This window comes from Schistocerca americana, chromosome 2, assembly GCF_021461395.2.
Source record: "Schistocerca americana isolate TAMUIC-IGC-003095 chromosome 2, iqSchAmer2.1, whole genome shotgun sequence".
Classification (NCBI taxonomy): Eukaryota; Metazoa; Arthropoda; class Insecta; order Orthoptera; family Acrididae; genus Schistocerca; species Schistocerca americana.
The window spans coordinates 401,153,452-401,175,371 of NC_060120.1; positions in this window are offsets into that span (position 1 = coordinate 401,153,452).

Consider the following 21,920-nt stretch of genomic DNA (forward strand, 5'->3'; position numbering starts at 1 on the left):
GCGTCAAATTAATAATTTTCCATACCAGTGATGCTTGTCAAATGTCACAGTGTTCTAAAATGTCTGCAAAATGGTAGTAAAAATACTCCCACTCTCAAACACCGTAGCTAAACACGATTTTAGGAATGAAGTAAAATGTTTTTATCACTTAAACAGCAACATGATTTTAGGAAGGAAGGGAGGAAGGAAGGTGTTTTATTACTTCAAATGGTGAAGAACTACTTTGTTTAGACACTCACGCACAACACGTCCAACGTGGTATCTTGAAAGACGATGATAGAGTCGATATCACGACAGTAAATACTTTGATAAAATTAGTTATCGTTTACAGAGTACCTACACACACACACACACGCACACACACACACACACACACACACACACACACACACACACACATACAGGCTGCTTATCGTAATACGAAGAGTCAAGAAAAATAAAACTGCATTATATCTCGAAATATGCAACCATAATGGACCTTCAAACTAAATATTTGCACGACTAAACTCTCTGTATTACTCCTTACATGATTACTGCTATTTGAACAGAATTACAATATATCAGTAGTCTATACATTTGAGCAATGGTGCATTACACAACACTTCCTTTCCTCACAGTGCTATCGTAATAGCAAGCAAAGCACCCCAAGCGACCTGTGGAATAACTGCTGCCTTGAGTCTCATAGTACTACCCTCCCTCCCACGGTAGCACAAAACAATGTTGACTGCATAACACATGGCGATTGCATCCTTACTCAACTACGCTTGCAATGATTGGTCAAGGCAACTTGTAACGACTCTGCTTTCTGTTCTCTCTAAAATAATGAACTTTTATTATCTCTTTACGAGAGGTTAGTATAAGTTTCGTGTCTTTCTTTAACCTGAATGCCTGCCAGTGTGGCCGAGCGGTTCTAGGCGCTTCAGTCTGGAACCACGCGACCGCTACGGTCGCAGGTGCGAATCCTGCCTCGGGCATGGATGTGTGTGATGTCCTTAGGTTAGTTAGGTTTAAGTAGTTCTAAGTTCTAGGGGACTGATGACCTCAGATGTTAAGTCCCATAGTGCTTAGTGCCATTTGAACCATTTAACCCGAATTCTTCTGTCAAAGTTAAACGCTCATAAAAACTACTCGACTATCGTTAAGGATTTAGTGGAATTTGGAGGTGGGGCCTTTCTACATCGAAACAAATATTCATCACTTTAACTAATTCTTACCTTATCGTTTTGATAACCTGGCAGCTTACAAAAAACAACAGCACAAGTATTTACAACGGGCCCGGGAACGAGTATAAACTCACCTTGAGTATTTCTCTCAGGTAAATAATAAATACTGTGTTACTCCACCATTGCCGGTCGCAAGGTCGTGTCTCATCTCGCAAGTGATGGGGAAGGAGGAGCGGGAGGAGTATCAAATGGTTCAAATGGCTCTGAGCACTATGGGACTTAGCATCTGACGTCATCAGTCCCCTAGAACTTAGAACTACTTAAACCTAACTAACCTAAGGACATCACACAAATCCATGCCTGAAGTAGGATTCGAACCTGCGACCGTAGCAGCCGCGTGGTTCCGGACTGAAGCGCTCTACCACAGCGGCCAGCGAGGAGTATCAACCTCGTTAAAAAAACAGGGTCCATCTGATTCCGGATGGTAGTACCCTGTTATAGGGTCCCTTGCCAGGGTTACGGTGAAGACCGCAATGGCATCTACGGTGGAGAAAATGGACTTCAAATAAGCGTAGATGGCGGAAGAGGCAGGCCAATACTCGGGACTAATCGAGTATATCAAATACAAGTCACGTCTGCAGTGGTAGCCACGGGCGACTGGTCAACGTCTGTTCACACAGTGAGTGCGGCTGCAGTACATGCCTCAGTAACTGACAGTCCCTGATTCTAACAAACCCAGTGGGTGACCACTGGACACCAATGTTTACAAGCAATCATGACTCGTGTAAGTAATACCAGCAATATCCCAGGTGGTAACCAATCCAGCCGTCGACAGGCAGCAACCAGGCACTCGGATTCTGGGGGACCCGGACTTCCACGACCACAGTGAAAGTCGGAGATCTCTGGCAGACTCCCACACAAGACACCTTGAACATCAACACTCTCATACAGCCTGGAAAGCTGCACAACCTATTGGCAGAAATAGATAGGCAGAAGGTACTGATCCTCGCACTGCAAGAGACACGTATCACAGACGAAGACATCACAGACTACGGCAAGTACCGCACTTTTAAGAGCAAAACCGATAGGCGAGTTGCCAAAGGCAATCCACTGTTGGGGATGGCCTTCGTGGTCCATAATACCATACTCGAATCCATCAGAGAAGTCACACCAGTAAACAACCAACTGATGACCATACGCGTTCAGTGCGCCAAAAAAGATACACACTGATCAATGCACACATCCCTACCAACCAAAGCAACAAGAGAGACCCACAGTCCGCAGATAAATTCTGGTCAACCCTTGAGAAAGTATTATCCAAAGTCCCCAAGGATGAGATCAAACTTCTTATGGGCGATTTCATTAGACAGATCGGCAGAGAAAAAATGCACAGGAAAACAGTTGCAAATTATCCCGCACATAAATTCACCAACAAATATGGCACACGGCTCATAGAACTTTGCAGCAGCACAACCTCAAGCTCATGTCAACGTCCCTCAGGAAACACCCCAGAAAACAGAAAGCCTGGCGTTCACCAGTCCAGCAGTTAGGCGACTTCCAAATTGACCATGTGGCATTCTCGTACCCAGTACAGGAAGAGATCCATGACATCCACGTACGCAGGGGAGCCAACATTGATTCTGACCATTACCTAACACGCATCAAAGTCAAGTTCACTCCCAAGAGAATTTTCTGTAAGGACCCTACTGAAAAAGATCGCTGACTCTGGAGTGAAAGAGGCTTGGGAAAATGAACATACAAATGAATGGCAAAACCTCCGAAAAATCACAAAAAGAGCACAAATCCTCATTACTCTGAAGAAGAATACCAAGCACCCCTGGTGGGACACTGATTGTGAGAATGCACTCCTCACCAAGAAATTGGCATACCAGAAATACAACAGTAAGAAGTCTCCGGAAAATTTATAAGTTTTCAACGAAACACGAAATACAACAGCAAAAATTATTAGACAATTCAAGAGGAAACACCTGAACGAACAGCTAGACTCTATAGAGGACAATTTCCACAACTACAACGCAAGGAACTTCTAAAGGACGCTTGCAGGGCACATCCGAGGATACACACCACCGAATCTCTGCTTTAGAAATAGTGACGGAAAATTGGCACTGGCGGATAAGGAGAACTGCAAGGTGCTGGCACAGTACTTCTGAGAACTTCTCAATTGCCCAGAACCCACAGAGACATTCCTAATCGAAGAACCTACAGACAGACACACAGACTCACTACCCCCGACACTAGAGGAAGTCGACAGGCACATCCTCTGCCTCAAAAACCACAGGATATCTGGTGAAGACGGCATACTGGCAGAACTACTGAAAAACCTCGGACCAAACTCATTCAGAGAACTCACACAGATCACCACAGACATATGGACGTCAGAGAAGTTGCCAGATGACTGGTAATACGCACTGATCCATCCACTGACAAAAGGGATGACCCCACAGATGTGAACAATTACAGGGGCATCTCACTAATACAAGTTACATACAAGGTACTCTCAGCGTGCCTACTCCAAAGAACACGGAACCAACTGGAACATAAGATCGGTGAGTACCAGTCGGGCTTCTGACCTGGTCGCTCCTGTGCAGAACATATCTTTAATCTGAAAACCACCGTGAAAATCAAAGCCTTCAGGAGCAGTCTAGTCATACGCACCTTCGTTGACTCCATCGACCGCAGTCACTGTTCAACATTCTACATGAACATGGTTTGGGCGGCAAGACACTGCGACTGATCAAACAGACACTGACAGACACGACATCTAAGGTGAAGTTCAAGGGGGAAATCTCCGAACCCTTTGAGATCAAGACAGGCGTTCGCCAAGGTGACAGACTCTCACCGCTCCTCTTCAACCTAGTACTGGATAGGGTCATTAGGGAATGGGAGAAAGAGCTGCAAATACAAGGCCATTGGAAGCCAGTGCGACTTGGACGACCCAAGGAAAAGCTGGAGTTCGGTTGTCTAGCATTTGCAGACGATCTGGCACTACTCACAGATAACGAAACTACAGCAATCAGACACATAGATGTACTCAAAGAGTGCGCAGAAAAAGGAGGGCTACACATTTCCTTTCAGAAAACTGAGTTCTTCTGCATGAAATTGCTGATGACCTCAGCAGTTAGGTCCCTTAGGAATGCACACACATTTGAACAACAAGAACTGTCCCCTGTGATGTCCATGCCTGCACAACCCATCTGAGCTGTAGCTTGCTGACTCAGTAGGAGCAAGGCCTCAACACAACAACTAGCGTTGTAGAAACCGTTCATATCACTGTATAAATTTGCGGTCCAGACAAATAATAAATTTTATATTATTACTTCAAGTGAAGCGACATTATCACATGGGTGTCTAATCCACTCTGAGACGGGACTTGCGCAAGTGTTTCACATCAGACCACACATTGTCTCGGTACACATTAAGTATTGGTGTGGAAACAAGGCGTGGTAGTGTCATTAGCCATTTCATTCATTTACCAAGGCAATGGAATCCAATTGCAATAGTTAGTGACTCATTACACATTGCACTCATCTATAGAGCTTTTTATTTAATTCTCTGTACACGTTTTTACAAAATAGTGTAACCTACACTAGTTTGTAAGATTATACTACCACTATATATGTGCGTCGCAATTTTATAGATGTCTTACGTTACACTGCTTGAGTAATATCGTGTTCAGTGTTGAAAACAATACATTCTCATGGATGCATCCTGTGGCTTTTAGGAGGTTGGAGCAAAGAGAAATGTATAAAAAAAATCAGTATATTTCAGTACGAAATTAAACTATGAAATTAATTAAAAGGCACTATTGCACTATCTGATCAACACTGTCCAGACAACTATTAGTGTACATTAATGTATGTTGTGTATGTATGTTGTGCACACCCTTCACCTTTACGACGGCTTGGCCGTTATTCGGGACACTTTCAGTGGGGTGTCTGGATGTCTGTGGTATTCACGTACCGAAACCAGAGGGGGCGATGGTGAAAGTCTTAACACTTCCCAAAGGTGTTCCCCTGGGCCGCGATACCGAGGGAGGGATCCTGGGGAGCCGTCTGTTCAAGGAAGCTTGATATTACAGATGCTGTGTTATGACAACGTACAACCTACACTGATGTGATCCGTGGCCTTGGGGTGCCGGCATGGCAGCTCAGATTGTTCAGAGGATTGACTGCCCCCCCCCCCCTCTCTCTCTAATATATATATATATATATATATATATATATATATATATATATATATATATATATATATACTGATTTCAGAATTCAACAATGAACCTGAGGGAGAAATCATTTGGGAGGAGTCGTATAAGAGGCGTCATATGACCCCCTCCCAGACCAAATCACGAGAACAATAACGAACAAAATGACAAAATGAGAAAGAATTCAGGTATACATGCCGACGTGGCAAGCAGAAGACGAAGTGATATAGAACGTATATGAGGATACTGAACTGATAATTCAGTACGTAAAGGGAGATGAAAATCTAATAGTCATTGAAGATTGGATGCGGTTGTAAGGGAAGGAGAAAAGAAAGGGTTACGGGAGAATGTGGGCTTGATACCACCAATGAGAGAGGAGAAAGACGAACTGAGTTCTGCAGTAAATTTCACCTAGTAATAGCAAATATTCTGTTCAGGGATCACAAGGGTGCAGGAATTCTTGGAAAAGGCCCAGAAATACGGGAAGATTCCAGTTAGATTACATCATGACCAGGCAGAGATTACGAAAGCATATATTTTATTGTAAAGCTTACCTAGGAGCAGATATAGACTCAGATCACAATTTACTAATGAAGATTAGCCTGAAGTTTAAGAGACTAGTCGAGAAGAATCAATGCCACAATAAGTGGGACGCGGAGTTACCAAGAAATAAAGAGATACGTTTGACGTTCTCTGAGGTTACAGATACTACAATAAGGAGTATCTCAGTAGGCTGTTCAGTTGAAAAGGAATGCGTATCTCTAAAAAGAGCGATCTCGGAAGTTGGAAAGGGAAACTTAGATATAAGGAAAGTAACTTTGAAGAAATCACAGGTGACAGAAGAAATACTTCAGTTGATCTATGAGAGAAGAAAGTAGAAAAACTTCAGTGAAATTCAGGAATACAGAAATACAGTCACTTAGGAATGAAACAGGAATTGTAGGCAAGCTATGACGAAATGGCTGCATGAAAAATTTGAAGAAATCGAAAGCAGTATCATTAAGAGTGCAATGGGAATTGTACTACAAAATGCAGAGAGAGAGAGTGGATAAGTGGAAAGACGACATCGAAGGGCTCTCTGACAGCGAAAACGTATGTCGTGATAGAAGGAGAAATAGGTGTCGCAGGGAAGAGATGCGGAATTCAGTATTAAAACCAGAATTTAAAAGTGATTTGAAAGACTTAAAATAAAACAAGGCAGAAAGGATGGGTAACATTGAATCGTAAATTCTGAAATCATCAAACGACTATTCAAGTTGGTATTTAGAATGTTTGACACTGCCAATATGGCCGGCCGCGGTGGCCGTGCGGTTCTAGCGCTGCAGTCCGGAACCGCGGGGCTGCTACGGTCGCAGGTTCAAATCCTGCCTCGGGCATGGATGTGTGTGATGTCCTTAGGTTAGTTAGGTTTAAGTAGTTCTAAGTTCTAGGGGACTGATGACCTAAGATGTTAAGTCCCATAGTGCTCAGAGCCGTTTGAACCATTTGAACTGACGATATGCCATCCGACTTTTGGAAAAGCATCGTCCATACAATTCAGAAGATAGATAGAGCCGACACGAACGAGAATTATCGCACAGTCAGCTGAACACAACATGTATTTAAGTTGCTAACAAGAATAATATACTGAAGAATGAAGAAGGAAATTATCTGTTAGATGACGACGAGTTTGACTTTGGGAAAGGTAAAATCACCAGACAGGCAGTTCTGAGGTTGCGGTTGATAGTAGACGCAAGTCTGAAGAAAAATCAAAACACTTTCATATGATTTGTCGACCTGCATAAAGCTCCCGATAATGCCAAACGGTGCAAGTTGTTCGAAATTCTGAGGAAAACAGGGATAGGTTATAGGGAAATATACAATATTTGCACGAATCGAGAGGAACAGTAAAACTGGAAGATCAAGAAACAAGTGCACGGATTAAAAAGGATGTAAGACGGGGATGTAATTTTTGCCCCTACCGTTCAATCTATACATCAAAGAAGTAATGACGAAAATAGAAAATAGATTCAAGAGTGAGATTAAAATTCAGTGTGATAGAATATCAATAACAAGATTCGCTGATTACAGTGCTATCCTCAGTGAAAGTTAATAAGAATTACAGAACTTGCTGAGAATCGGCGTAACTAATATAGAATATGGTTTGAAAGAAAATCGAAGAAAGACGAAAGTAAAGAGAAGTAGCAAAAATGAGAACAGCGAGAAACTTAACATCAGAATTTATGATAGGAAATAGATGAAGTTGAGCAATTCTGCTATTTGTGTAATCTACCCCTCCTTCCTGCTTCCGTCTGTTGTCCACATTAAAGAACTCTATCAGCATTTGAGAGCAGCGAAGATTGTAAGAAACTTTCTAGTTTTCTTAGCTTGTCATGTTGAGTTGGCTACTGTTCTTCTTGTCTAGGGGTCTGATTCCTGAAGCTAAAAAATGTGACATCAGGTCTTCACGGTTGGTTTGAATTATATAAATCTGTACATTGTTGTTGCAGCATTTTTAAGTAAATATATTTTCTCACATTTTAGTATACCATACAGTATATTGATTTTTCGCATTAACACAGCCGAAATTACACTGCTCGCACAAAAATAAAAAAAATACGTCCTATCACATTAGAGTCATGCTTATGACCCCCACACTCTGCGGAAATAACAATATTCCAAAGGGTCTACAATTTTTTTAACAAATGAATTTGTGCTAGCTTTAATTTCGATTATTATTTTATAAATGTACCCAGAAATAAACATAGTGACAGTACAGGATTGCGTAATTAATAATAGAAATTTTAAGTGTGCCAATAATTTGTAATTTCAAATATTTCTAAAAAAATAATTTTAACTGTACATTCAGAACTAATACTTGTCGATTATAGCATCGAAACTAAAATATTTTATAAAGTAATTCCTTTTCATAAATTTTAGCTTTAAATGTAACATAATGTGTACAAAATTATTTGAAAGTTTTCAGGAAAGCAACTGAGATAACATTGACCTGTCCAGATTTCTAAAAATAATACTGGTGTCGACTACTGTTGAAGAAACGTGATGCTAGAGGAAGATGTCCCGTTACACAAGGCAGCAGAATAGTCCATGGCGCAAGAAGAGAGGAGGACATAAGAAAACAGACAATAACTGGCAAAAGGGACACTGCCGGACAGAAAGTCAACTAATATTAAACGCAGTCCTTAATTTGAGGATGAGGTGTCTGAGAAAGCGCGTTTGAAGCACATGGGCTGTGGGAATACAGAAAGAGAAGAGAACAGGAGCATTTGGGATGTGATGCTACAGATGAATATTGAAAATTAGGTGAATAAGAAATGAGGAATTCCTCCGCAGAGTCGGCGAGGGAAGGAATATATGGAAAATACTGGAAGGAAGAAGGGACAGGATGATGGAGCATCTGTTAAGAAATCATGGAGTAACTTTTATCCTACTAGAGGCAGCTATGGAGGGTAAAAACCGCAAAGGAAGGCAGAGACTGAAATACATGCAGGTAGTAATTGAGGATGTAGTGTGCAAATGCTAGTCTGAGTTGAAGAGGTCGGCACAGGAGACGGGCCTGTGGTGGGCCGCAACAAAACAGTCAAAAGACAGACGACAGAAAAAGAAGAAAAGCATTGTCATGCTGAAAAACTCATTTGTATCAAAAATGATCCACCACTGGACAACATAACGATGCAAAATGTGTCCATGTTTCGCATTTTCTTAAGCGCAAGAAGGTGACGACGCTCTAATCTCAATACATATCCCCATAAGGTAACATCACCTCTTCCGCACTTGACTGACAGAGCTACACTACGTTGTCCAGGCATTTACGAGACCCTAAACCATTCATCGGATTGATACAGGATATAGCGCGGTTCATCACCCCAAATCACTCGGGTCCAGCTATTTATACCACCTCAAGCATCGCTAAACAGTTACTGCGAAACGATGTGGTTTGGGAGAAGTTTCTTGATTATTGTACTCCATTCTTTTGTTAACTCAAAATAGTTGTTGTCCTCGGAGGGTCGTTGTTAGCACTTTGACTCACGAGTGATTCCTTCAGATGATTTGATGCGATTTATTATACAGCCCTCTGTAATATTGCATGGTCCCTGTGTCCCTATCGGTCACTATATGTGGTCTGCCTGTTGCTGGTTTAGTAGTGAGTGTTCCTTCGCCTTTCCAATTCACAATCACACTAACAGACACTTGGGCACTTTCAGATGGTTTGAAATGTTTTTGGTGGATTTATTACTCCCCTGACATTGAGTGACCCTGATCGAAGGAAATGAGCGCTTTTTACTGACCCATTCTGCTGCTACTGCTTCTGTACTGATAACACAATGCTCGACACTTCCCTTTATACTGGCGGCTCCGACTACCTTGACATCTATAAGTCAGTTCCACATTAGATACGAGTGTACGGATACTTTTGATTAGATAGTGTATGTTGCCTGCACAAGTGCCAGTTAATGCGTTTTATTTGGAACTGTAATGTTGAAGCTGTAGCAGGATAAATCACTTCTTGCAAGCATTTGAAAGAGAGTAGCAATATGTTGTGGTCAGATAATTTAGTGATATGAATTAAAAGTTGACAGTAATCACAAGGAGATGAAGAGTAAGAAGGATTCGGATGATCGGTTTATGAGGAGTCTAAGAAGCACAGGACAGATATTCCAATATATATATATATATATATATATATATATATATATATATATATATATACTCCTGGAAATGGAAAAAAGAACACATTGACACCGGTGTGTCAGACCCACCATACTTGCTCCGGACACTGCGAGAGGGCTGTACAAGCAATGATCACACGCACGGCACAGCGGACACACCAGGAACCGCGGTGTTGGCCGTCGAATGGCGCTAGCTGCGCAGCATTTGTGCACCGCCGCCGTCAGTGTCAGCCAGTTTGCCGTGGCATACGGAGCTCCATCGCAGTCTTTAACACTGGTAGCATGCCGCGACAGCGTGGACGTGAACCGTATGTGCAGTTGACGGACTTTGAGCGAGGGCTTATAGTGGGCATGCGGGAGGCCGGGTGGACGTACCGCCGAATTGGTCAACACGTGGGGCGTGAGGTCTCCACAGTACATCGATGTTGTCGCCAGTGGTCGGCGGAAGGTGCACGTGCCCGTCGACCTGGGACCGGACCGCAGCGACGCACGGATGCACTCCAAGACCGTAGGATCCTACGCAGTGCCGTAGGGGACCGCACCGCCACTTCCCAGCAAATTAGGGACACTGTTGCTCCTGGGGTATCGGCGAGGACCATTCGCAACCGTCTCCATGAAGCTAGGCTACGGTCCCGCACACCGTTAGGCCGTCTTCCGCTCACGCCCCAACATTGTGCAGCCCGCCTCCAGTGGTGTCGCGACAGGCGTGAATGGAGGGACGAATGGAGACGTGTCGTCTTCAGCGATGAGAGTCGCTTCTGCCTTGGTGCCAATGATGGTCGTATGCGTGTTTGGCGCCGTGCAGGTGAGCGCCACAATCAGGACTGCATACGACCGAGGCACACAGGGCCAACACCCGGCATCATGGTGTGGGGAGCGATCTCCTACACTGGCCGTACACCACTGGTGATCGTCGAGGGGACACTGAATAGTGCACGGTACATCCAAACCGTCATCGAACCCATCGTTCTACCATTCCTAGACCGGCAAGGGAACTTGCTGTTCCAACAGGACAATGCACGTCCGCATGTATCCCGTGCCACCCAACGTGCTCTAGAAGGTGTAAGTCAACTACCCTGGCCAGCAAGATCTCCGGATCTGTCCCCCATTGAGCATGTTTGGGACTGGATGAAGCGTCGTCTCACGCGGTCTGCACGTCCAGCACGAACGCTGGTCCAACTGAGGCGCCAGGTGGAAATGGCATGGCAAGCCGTTCCACAGGACTACATCCAGCATCTCTACGATCGTCTCCATGGGAGAATAGCAGCCTGCATTGCTGCGAAAGGTGGATATACACTGTACTAGTGCCGACATTGTGCATGCTCTGTTGCCTGTGTCTATGTGCCTGTGGTTCTGTCAGTGTGATCATGTGATGTATCTGACCCCAGGAATGTGTCAATAAAGTTTCCCCTTCTGGGACAATGAATTCACGGTGTTCTTATTTCAATTTCCAGGAGTGTATATCACATTAACGAATGATTCTTTAACCTGATGAACATCAGTCAGAGATACGAAGTCGGTCTTTTAACTGTGTTTCCTTGACTAATGACACATTACAGCTGCCCTTGGCGGTTCCGTGGTGCCATTCTTTAAACTAATTGCAGGTGTGAAGAACCGTTTACAGTTAACGTTTTTTAGACAGGATGCTAAAAGTAGCGCGGTAACGGTGCAATGGAAGCGATTATGAGAAATAACAAATATTGTATTTCTAAACCTATTATAGCACTTTTTTCGACAATTTAAAAAAAATTACATTTGATCTCCGACGCAATCTTGTAATCGTCTGTATCGTACGGCTCTGATAGTGAAACATGATATAAGTAAATGTGCGTAGTCGAAATACCTGCAGCTGTCGTACAAACTATCTGATGACGCCCATGAAGTATCGCAGGTCGGCTGTTATCCGATACAGTTACTAGCGCCGTAACTGTTTAAAGGATGTGGGGGTAGGTGCTGGAGGTAACTTTGCGTGTTTGCTTGTAGCCGGTGTCTCGCCCGCAGGGCTCTGCCGTAGAGAAGTGGCAGTGGGGGTGGGTGAGGAGGCCCAGTTTAGCGAGCGTTCACCTGCCGTGAAGGCCGGCGCCGGAACAGAACACGGCTCCAGAGGGCTGCCCCCTCCCTCCCACCCTCCAGCCCTCACGTGCTCCTCTCCGCTTTTCCCTTTTTTCGCCGTTCCTCGCAGCGCCGCAGGTCCGCCCTCCCCCTCCCCCCCCCCCCAACCCGCGGCAGCGTGTGCGAACTACAGTAACTGCCGGAGCGGCAGCACTTCCGGCTTCCGGCCGACGCCCGGCGTCCCGGCGCCCGCTTTCCGGTGCCGATGCGCCGAGCCGCGCCGCGCCGCCCCGCGTCCGCGGTCACACACCGCTGTAGCCCGGCTGGAAACTCGCTTTGTACACTGCGGCCGCGCAGGGACGGCTCTCTCACGGGAATTGCAGGAAAACATCGGTCAAAGTGTGGCTCGTAACGCGCCGAGCCTGCAACGGTTCCTCCCAGTATTCCGCTCCCTCCTACATCGTCTAAATGATCGATTTTATGTGGATGTGTTGTATACACACGTAACAAGCAGTGTCTAAAAGTACGGTGTGAAAAAAAAAAAAAAATCTCAAAGTATACATTTTGAGGTCACATATATTGTGACTACATCTCCAAATATGTACAGAGTTCGCCTATATAGAGCGAAGAAGAGTTCTCCCACTCGGACTTTGCAACGGCCCGCATCTCGTGGTCGTGCGGTAGCGTTCTTGCTTCCCACGCCCGGGTTCCCGGGTTCGATTCCCGGCGGGGTCAGGGATTTTCTGTGCCTCGTGATGGCTGGGTGTTGTGTGCTGTCCTTAGGTTAGTTAGGTTTAAGTAGTTCTAAGTTCTAGGGGACTGATGACCATAGATGTTAAGTCCCATAGTGCTCAGAGCCATTTGAACCATTTTGAACTTTGCAACGAGATTCCTCACATACTTGCAATACCTAAACATCTCTCACAATATTTCGTCCTGTGTATATTTCGAAGCCGGCCGCTGTGGCCGAGTGGTTCTAGGCGCTCCTGTCCGGAACCGTGCTGCTGCTACGGTCTCAGGTTCGAATCCTGCCTTAGGCATGGACGTGTGTGATGTCCTTAAGTTAGTTAGGTTTAAGTAGCTCTACGTATAGCGGACTGATGACCTCAGATGTTAAGTCCCATAGTGCCTAGAGCCATTTGAACAACTTTTCGGGCAGGAAATGAAGATAAAAATGGGCAATAATTGAAGTCTATAAGCACGTGTATGGTAAGTACCTGTGTCACCAAACAGAGCAGTGTTGTGCAGTGGATAGTGTTTTGCGTTAGCATGCAGGAGGTCGAGGGTTCGCCTGCGGATTGAGGCTTATTTGTTTAATACGGTATCTGACACCTTAATCGTCACACAGCGATTACAGTGGGTCTTCTGCAAAACGTACTGCGAACACGGAAATATAATCTTTTTCGGTGGTCAGCTTTAAAAGAAACCTTTTGTACGTCGTGGACGCGAATTATTTCGCGCCACTGCATGCACTAGATTCCTAACCGTTCTTCTGTGTACCCTTCACGAATGGTCCCATCGATATTATTTGTTCAAATGGTTCAAATGGCTCTGAGCACTATGGGACTTAACATCTGTGGTCATCAGTCCCCTAGAACTACTTAAACCTAACTAACCTAAGGACATCACACACATCCATGCCCGAGGCAGGATTCGAACCTGCAACCGTAGCAGTCGTACAAATTATTTGTAAAGCACGTTGTTATACATACTGATGACGCAAGGCCCTAACAAAACATAATGGACCTGAACGTGGCTAGAATAATAGTTCGTATTAATCGTTCGGACAATTGGTGGAGGGTACACACAAAACAAGTTCGCAGTCAATTCGCTTCAACGACGTGCAAAAGGTTTCTTTAAGAGCTGAGCAATGAAAGCAATTGTTTTTCCATTTCTGTGTTCGTAGCACGTAACTGCAAATTTTTTTCAAATTTTTTTGTAGGAGACCCTTTGTAATCGCTGTATAACTATTAAGCCGCCAGATATCGTACCATGGAGACTACTTTTGGAAAATAAAAATATTTAAACGTCAACGCAGAATCGAACCCTCAACCTCTTGCATGCTAACCCAAAACGCTATCCACTGCACAGTAGTACTGCCACTTCCTGACGGAGGTAGTTACCGTACATGTAATACCAGTGTTGCCAGATTGCTAATCTTTAACGGCCATTTACTGCCTGACATATGCGCAGAACGAAATTTTGTGAAAGACATTTTTGTACTGCCAGCGAAGTCCGAGTGCGCGTATTTTTGTTCGTCCTGTGTACAAAGTTATTGGAAATAAAACGAGCGTATGGCGTCATTAACCGGGAGGCTCCTTATGGGGCAGGTCCGGCCGCCTTGGTGCAGGTACTATTACATTCGATGCCACATTGGGCCAGCTACGCGCCGGATGGGGATGAAATGATGATGAAGACAACATAACACCCAGTCCCTGAGGGGAGAAAGTCCCCGACCCAGCCGGGAATCGAACCCGGCCCCGTAGGATGGAAATCAGTCACGCTGAACACTCAGCTATCGGGGCGGACTACAAAGTTACTCAAACATGTGGATTTTAAGGGGTGTTGAAAGGGATGCCTAATCTCAGACTCTAGAGCAGCAGCGGAGCGCCACTCTTCTGAATGGTTGTCGAAATACAGGCACATTTTTAAAATTCAACAATGGGCGCAGGTGGCAAGAGCATATTGACAAACTGCGGGTTCTTAGAGGGCATATTTGCCGTTTGCTAATCACACCTCCCGTGATCACACCATACGAGGACGGGAAACATGGCAGGCTGAGGAAGCATAAAACCCTTTACTGCTTCGGTTCACGTTCAGATTTCGTCGAATGGTTTTGAACGGTCTCTAGTGATTCCACCCTGAGCACCAGAACGAAAACTGCAGTCGCACTGCACTCCAAAGGGGGTGCGATCACCTTCAGTGGCGTTGCTGGCCCATGATGTCTTTACAGCAGGGTCGAAGCGTCCGGGGGTGTCAGCAAAGGTTGTCAAGAACGTCGACCTGTTTCTCATCACACCTGCCGAACTGTCGTACTCTGCCACGAAATGTATGCGACTCAGCGTATCAAAAAAAGGGGTGGTTCCATTGACGCCCTTTATTCCACCTCATGAGGCCTTTTCGTGTCGATTTTGAGGTGATTCTGAAATATTTTCCTCGGCCACACGTAAGAAAAACGTGTGAGGGCATCGCAGTTCTGGCGTCCATCTCAGAGGCGTCAAAAGAAGGGGTGAAATATGGGTAAGAGAGGCTGTGTGGACCTTACCACCGTGTGTAGCGCTGCGCAAATTGTGGTGAAATTTGGTGCCAATGTGACATAACTAACCCATCTCAGACTTTACACGATTTTTGTGCTCAGGCAATATTTTTCGCAGGTGTCGACACCTTGCTGTTTGAAACACCGGCAGACCCAAAGATGATATTGCCGGGTGCCACGCTTCTGCTTCATTATAAAGAAAAGTTGTAGGCACCTTTGCGTGAATTTTTAAATTTCTGCATCGCAGTGGGGTTTCAAGATAGTGATGTGCAATGTGCATTGTAGGTTCAACTGATGAGAAACAACGGAAATGCACAGCTTTTGAAAATTTATCTCTAATCTTTTGTTGAATACCATTATCCTCAGCTCAAAATTGTCGAGTACCACTGAAATTTAATCCTAAAATCTATGTGAGCTGTAGAAGAGATTCTGCATTGAGTCGTGAGTTGCTTTATCAAGCTCGACAAAATCTTTGATTTCGTCTCTGTACAGGAAACAGCAGAAAATTCTTGAATATAGGAGGGCGTACTGAAAAGTAAAGCCTCCGAATATTTTATGTGAAATCTCTTAATGCTTCCTATGTAAAACAATCGTTACTAACGATCTACTTCTTCTACACATTTACATTCTTGCTCAGAAAAACAGAACACTTTGAACGAATAGTTAGAACGTTCATATTCCAAGGTCATGTAGATCAGTACGTTCTGCAGAAATGATTAACATTGGAATCATGTCGGCCGGCAGATTCAAGGTCAACTTCGATATTGTGGCGCATCACCACCTATCCATAAAATGTGCCGGCAGCTATCGTTGTCGCTATAAACTGAAGGTAATAGATCAGTGTGACTTGAGCGTACGTGCAGGATGCTTTGCAGACGTATGCGCGAACCGTCAGATCAGTGACTTTGAAAGAGAGCGCGTTGTTGGTATGAGAAAATGCGATGCATCCTATGGTGCGGGTGGGTGCTATTGAGCACGGGTGTGTCAGGTCGCACCACACAGACCCCCCCCCCCCCCCCCCCGCCCCCCCGCTTCCCCCGAGAAGATCGACATTTCATCCAAATGGCTTTGTAGGACATGTCTGCATCCTCCCCGTCTTTCGCGCAACGTTGGAAGAGTGTTAACACCTCGCACACTATCAGGGATGACAGTCCGTCGCCGTTTATTATGACATGGATTACGTGCGCGTCGTCCACTTGTCCGCCTTCCTTTAACCAACGTGCACAAACACTAAAAGGCACTTGTGTATGGAACGACTTCACTGGAGAGAGGAGTGGCACCAGATGACGTTCTGCTTGCTTGAAAATGATGGCCCCATTTTGGTTCTCCGCAGGCAGGGGGAGCGGCATCACATTCACTGCATTTGCACAAGACGTACAGCGCCAACTCAAAGTCCTATAGTGTGGGGTGCTATCGGGTGCAACCACAAACCACAGTTGATGCGTGTCAAGGGCACTGTGACCAGTGGAACCTACATGAATGACATCCTGTGAACCGTAGCATGCCATTCCTGCACAACACCACAGACGCCATTTTTCAGAAGGCAATGCATGGCTATATGTTGCTGCACGAACACGTACATTCTTGTTGTCACAAAATGTCAGCCTTTAGACTGGCCTGCCAATCGAAAATGTGTGAGATATGGTGACATGACAGGTACAGTGGTGTGATTCAATGCCAACCACCACAGACGAACTTAAGGATCACGTGAATGCAGCATGGATGGCTATACCACAGGACGCCACTCACGCCTGGTACCCGTTGATGCCATCACGCACGGAACAAGTTATTGGGGCCCATGACCGATCCTGTGCCTGCTACGTAACAGGACACATGCTGAACCGAGGCGACTAAAATGCTTATCATTTGTGCAGAACATACCAATGTACCGTCATGCTCAAAAGTATCCGAACGACCTGAATTGCATTTCGCCTGATTCGCATGCAACGGGTATAACTCAGCTGTCTAGCATGCTGTCTTGCATGCGAATCAGGCGAAATGCAATTCAGGTCGTTCGGATACTTTTGACCACGACTGTACATGTCACGTCGATATGAACATTCTGTCTCTAGTTGTTCACGGTGTTCCGTTTTCTTCTAATATGTGTTTCTCAACATAGTCACGCTGGTGACGAACATATTTCTCCCAACTAGAGACCAGTTTGTTGATAGCGTCAGTGCAGAATGTTTGACTTTATTGAAGGAGCCACAATATCACCTCTATGAGATTTTCACTCTGCAGCAGAGTCTGCACTGATATAAAACTTCCTGGCAGATTAAAACTGTGTGCAGGACCGAGACTCGAATTCAGGACCTTTGGAAGGCAGAAGTAAAGCTGTGAGGACGGCTTGGGTAGCTCAGATGGTAGAGCATTTGCCCGCGGAAGGCAAAGGTCCCAAGTTCGAGTCTCGATCCAACACACAGTTTTAATCTACCAGGAAGTTTTTAACATCACCTCTGCTTGCCTGGCGTCATCACTATCAAAGTGAAGTCGTCGAAGATGTACTTTAAATTTTCGAAACAGATGAAAATCATATGGGATCAAGTCAGAACTGTATGGAGCATGATCGATGGCACTGAGCCCAAAGCTTTGGATTGCTGCAGCGCTTGTGTATGGTCTGGCGTCGTCATGCAGAACGAGAGAGAGCTCCAAGCGAGGAAAAAGGATTCGAATCCGAAATTCGACTACAGCACGCTGCTTCTCAATCATAGAAAGAGTTACATTACAGACCACTACGTTGAACGCTATAATTCAGTGACCTCAAGCGGCAAAAGGCTGCATATATGTAGAAATGAAGAATAAAGATGAATAATGTTAATAAGGTTTGTTTTATTTAAAGGGCTTTAAGAATTTTCACATAAAAATTCGGACGCATTAGCTTTTGTCTGTTATTACATGAGACATGCACTCCCTATGACCAAAGCCGGAAGCCTCATTTGACTACAAAAAATGCTTAATTTTCATGTTTTACTGTCATTTTTGGAATATAGATAATTAAATACTGATCATATATTTCTGGTCTCTTCGATGAGCATGTTTAGATTTTCCTGACTGTGTCAATAGGCTATCTTCAACAATACCTCTTGCGTCAGTGCAGAATCCCTATATGTCTTAAAAATTCATGCCCTCATAGTATTTTCCTTGAAATAAATGATCATGAACACCAGTAAATATCACTGTTATCTAAAGGCCTTGAATAAGTTATTTTTTTGTATTTCAGTTAATATTTTTTTCTTTTCATCGTCAAAACAATCATCACTTTGGCACATGTCGTCACTTCTTATTGGCAATATGAATATGATTGTGTCCTTCCATCTTCACGGAACCGTTGTAAGTTCGCCTCAGCGTTAACCACGAAATTAGTGGTTACTAAATATTGTTCAGGAAAATTAATTTCAAGTAATCGTCATAAAGAATAATGTGAATAATGTGTCCCTGAAATCAGGTGAAAGAAGTTGTTCTTCAAGTGACAAGTCAACGATAGATCTATTTTCTAAATCTAAAACAAACTGCAGTATAAAAATGCATTGAAAATTCTGATTTTCGGTTGTTGTTGCGATTGACCGTGAGTTAATACTTCTTTCAACGGTGAAATTCATTGCAAAGATAACTATTTCATCAACGGTGTGTTGGCTCTTCAGCAGAAGTGAGTGATGTTAAGCGGTATCAACACCTGAATTTAATCGTTTTGTTTTAGTCTTACGGTCTCATTAAAATCTAGTCATCGTCAATGTTTGAGGTGGCAGTGGGTCGGATGGGGGGGGAGAAATTCGAAACTTCAGATGAGCCCGTCTTATCGATGGCCATGAGTAGAGTTCAGTCCGCTTGGCGATAATAATGAAAAGTTTGCTGTCGATATTGTCATACATGGCTATCAAAGGTAACTCGAATTTATTGAATTAATTAATTGACTTAACAAGTGATCAGATATGTGGAGTTGTATGTGATCAACAAATGTACTTGTTACATGAACAATTTAATGAAGTATTTTATTGTTCTTGGAACATTCATACACTCCTGGAAATGGAAAAAAGAACACATTGACACCGGTGTGTCAGACCCACCATACTTGCTCCGAGAGGGCTGTACAAGCAATGATCACACGCACGGCACAGCGGACACACCAGGAACCGCGGTGTTGGCCGTCGAATGGCGCTAGCTGCGCAGCATTTGTGCACCGCCGCCGTCAGTGTCAGCCAGTTTGCCGTGGCATACGGAACTCCATCGCAGTCTTTAACACTGGTAGCAGTTGACGGACTTTGAGCGAGGGCGTATAGTGGGCATGCGGGAGACCGGGTGGACGTACCGCCGAATTGCTCAACACGTGGGGCGTGAGGTCTCCACAGTACATCGAAGTTGTCGCCAGTGGTCGGCGGAAGGTGCACGTGCCCGTCGACCTGGGACCGGACCGCAGCGACGCACGGATGCACGCCAAGACCGTAGGATCCTACGCAGTGCCGTAGGGGACCGCACCGCCACTTCCCAGCAAATTAGGGACACTGTTGCTCCTGGGGTATCGGCGAGGACCATTCGCAACCGTCTCCATGAATCTGGGCTACGGTCCCGCACACCGTTAGGCCGTCTTCCGCTCACGCCCCAACATCGTGCAGCCCGCCTCCAGTGGTGTCGCGACAGGCGTGAATGGAGGGACGAATGGAGACGTGTCGTCTTCAGCGATGAGAGTCGCTTCTGCCTTGGTGCCAATGATGGTCGTATGCGTGTTTGGCGCCCTGCAGGTGAAGGCCTGTGTCTATGTGCCTGTGGTTCTGTCAATGTGATCATGTGATGTATCTGACCCCAGGAATGTGTCAATAAAGTTTCCCCTTCCTGGGACAATGAATTCACGGTGTTCTTATTTCAATTTCCAGGAGTGTAGATCTTTCCACTCATTATTGTTGTATTGAGTCTATTGATTTTGAGACTATGAAATTTTTAGGAACTGAAAACTTGTCATATGTAAGGGCAATACCATTCCTGGCATGTCACACACAGAGTCGACTGTGTCGATATTTCCACACAGATGTGCGCGTTGTACATACCGTTGCAATAACATTACGTTTAATTGTTGTGGTGACTGAGAAAACATAATCATATAATATAACATCTATATAAAGTATTAGTCTCATCATGGCTGAAGATGCAGTGGTTGTTATATGTCACGGTAATATACATTGCTTAATTTTTTTAAGGAAGTACAAAAATACTTAGCATGTTTTTTTCTATCCATCAAACATTCCAAGATAACCTTACATTGTCACATTGTTTATTTTTTACGGAAAAAAATGAATCACTTCCCACGATTGTCGTCAAAAGTTAAACGAAGAGACGTAGAACATAAGTAGCTGTTGCTTACAGTCACCACAAAGAACTGATCTGAAATTTTTTCATTTATTTAATGAAAATTGTTTGTGACGGAAGTCACAGAGTGCTGTAGTGCATGCTGTACAAATGTCACTGTTTCAAAGTATCTACATAGCTACAAAGGACAGTAGTAATAAAAGTCACGCTGTTTGAGTTGATTAAGATCTGTTTAAAACACACACGTTCACTAAAAATCACTTAGAAGCAGTCCAAACCAGTTCAGTTATATGTTCCTGATTCATAGATTCAGCTTGCTGGACAAAGTCCGTCCTGTAAATGTTAATACACCAGAGCAGAAATCGGGAAGGTCACTGGAAGGTTACTAGATGACCACTGTTATTGTGCCCATGGATAATCACTCGTTGAACTCTGAAGTAACTACGGATTATTTCACTTCACTGTGGTCACAATTTGACAGGAACCACAACAAGAACCGGCTGACCTGGAGCCGTGCAGCCTCCTAAATATCTGCCGAGTTGAATGTTACTTGCCCAACTCTCTTTTCGTGCATGTTATCGGCATACGGAAGTAGTGCAGCGAATTTAGCGCCACCTGTTGCGACGATCGTGATGCCTGTGCGAGTGGGACCTTCCACAAGCCTGCTAAATAACAAATCTCTCCGAACAGGCCATGAAGGCCCAACGTACCGACCACCCGCCGTGTCATCCTCAACTCACAGGCATCACTGGATGCGGGCACGGGGTAGCATGTGGTCGGCACACCGCTCTCCCGTAGGTATATCAGTTTACGAGACCGGCTTGACAAGACATTATTGTTGTCATCTGCCGAGTAGGCAACCCGACAGACATGGTCGCCGCGCAGGAGGATATAAGCCCCAGGATACAGCAGTAGTTTAGTTACACATAATGAGGAAACGAAAATTAGTTCTGATATATACCCATTTTCATTCCTTGCAAGTGGCAAACAGAGTTGACATTTCACACACAAGTGCAAATTTTGAATACTGTTCTTTAATATTAGACAATCAATATTTCATAACTGAGAAATTATAATAATACAGTATAACACATTTAGAAAGTAATGGTCTTGTCTTTGTCAAAGATATGCCTTCAGCTGATGATGCAGTGATTGTTATAAGCCAACGGAATATATATCTCAAATTATATCTTAAAAAATGATCGAGCAGTCCAAGGGTGTACTGCCGGTTGATAGTGTCCAACTGGCACAATATTTCG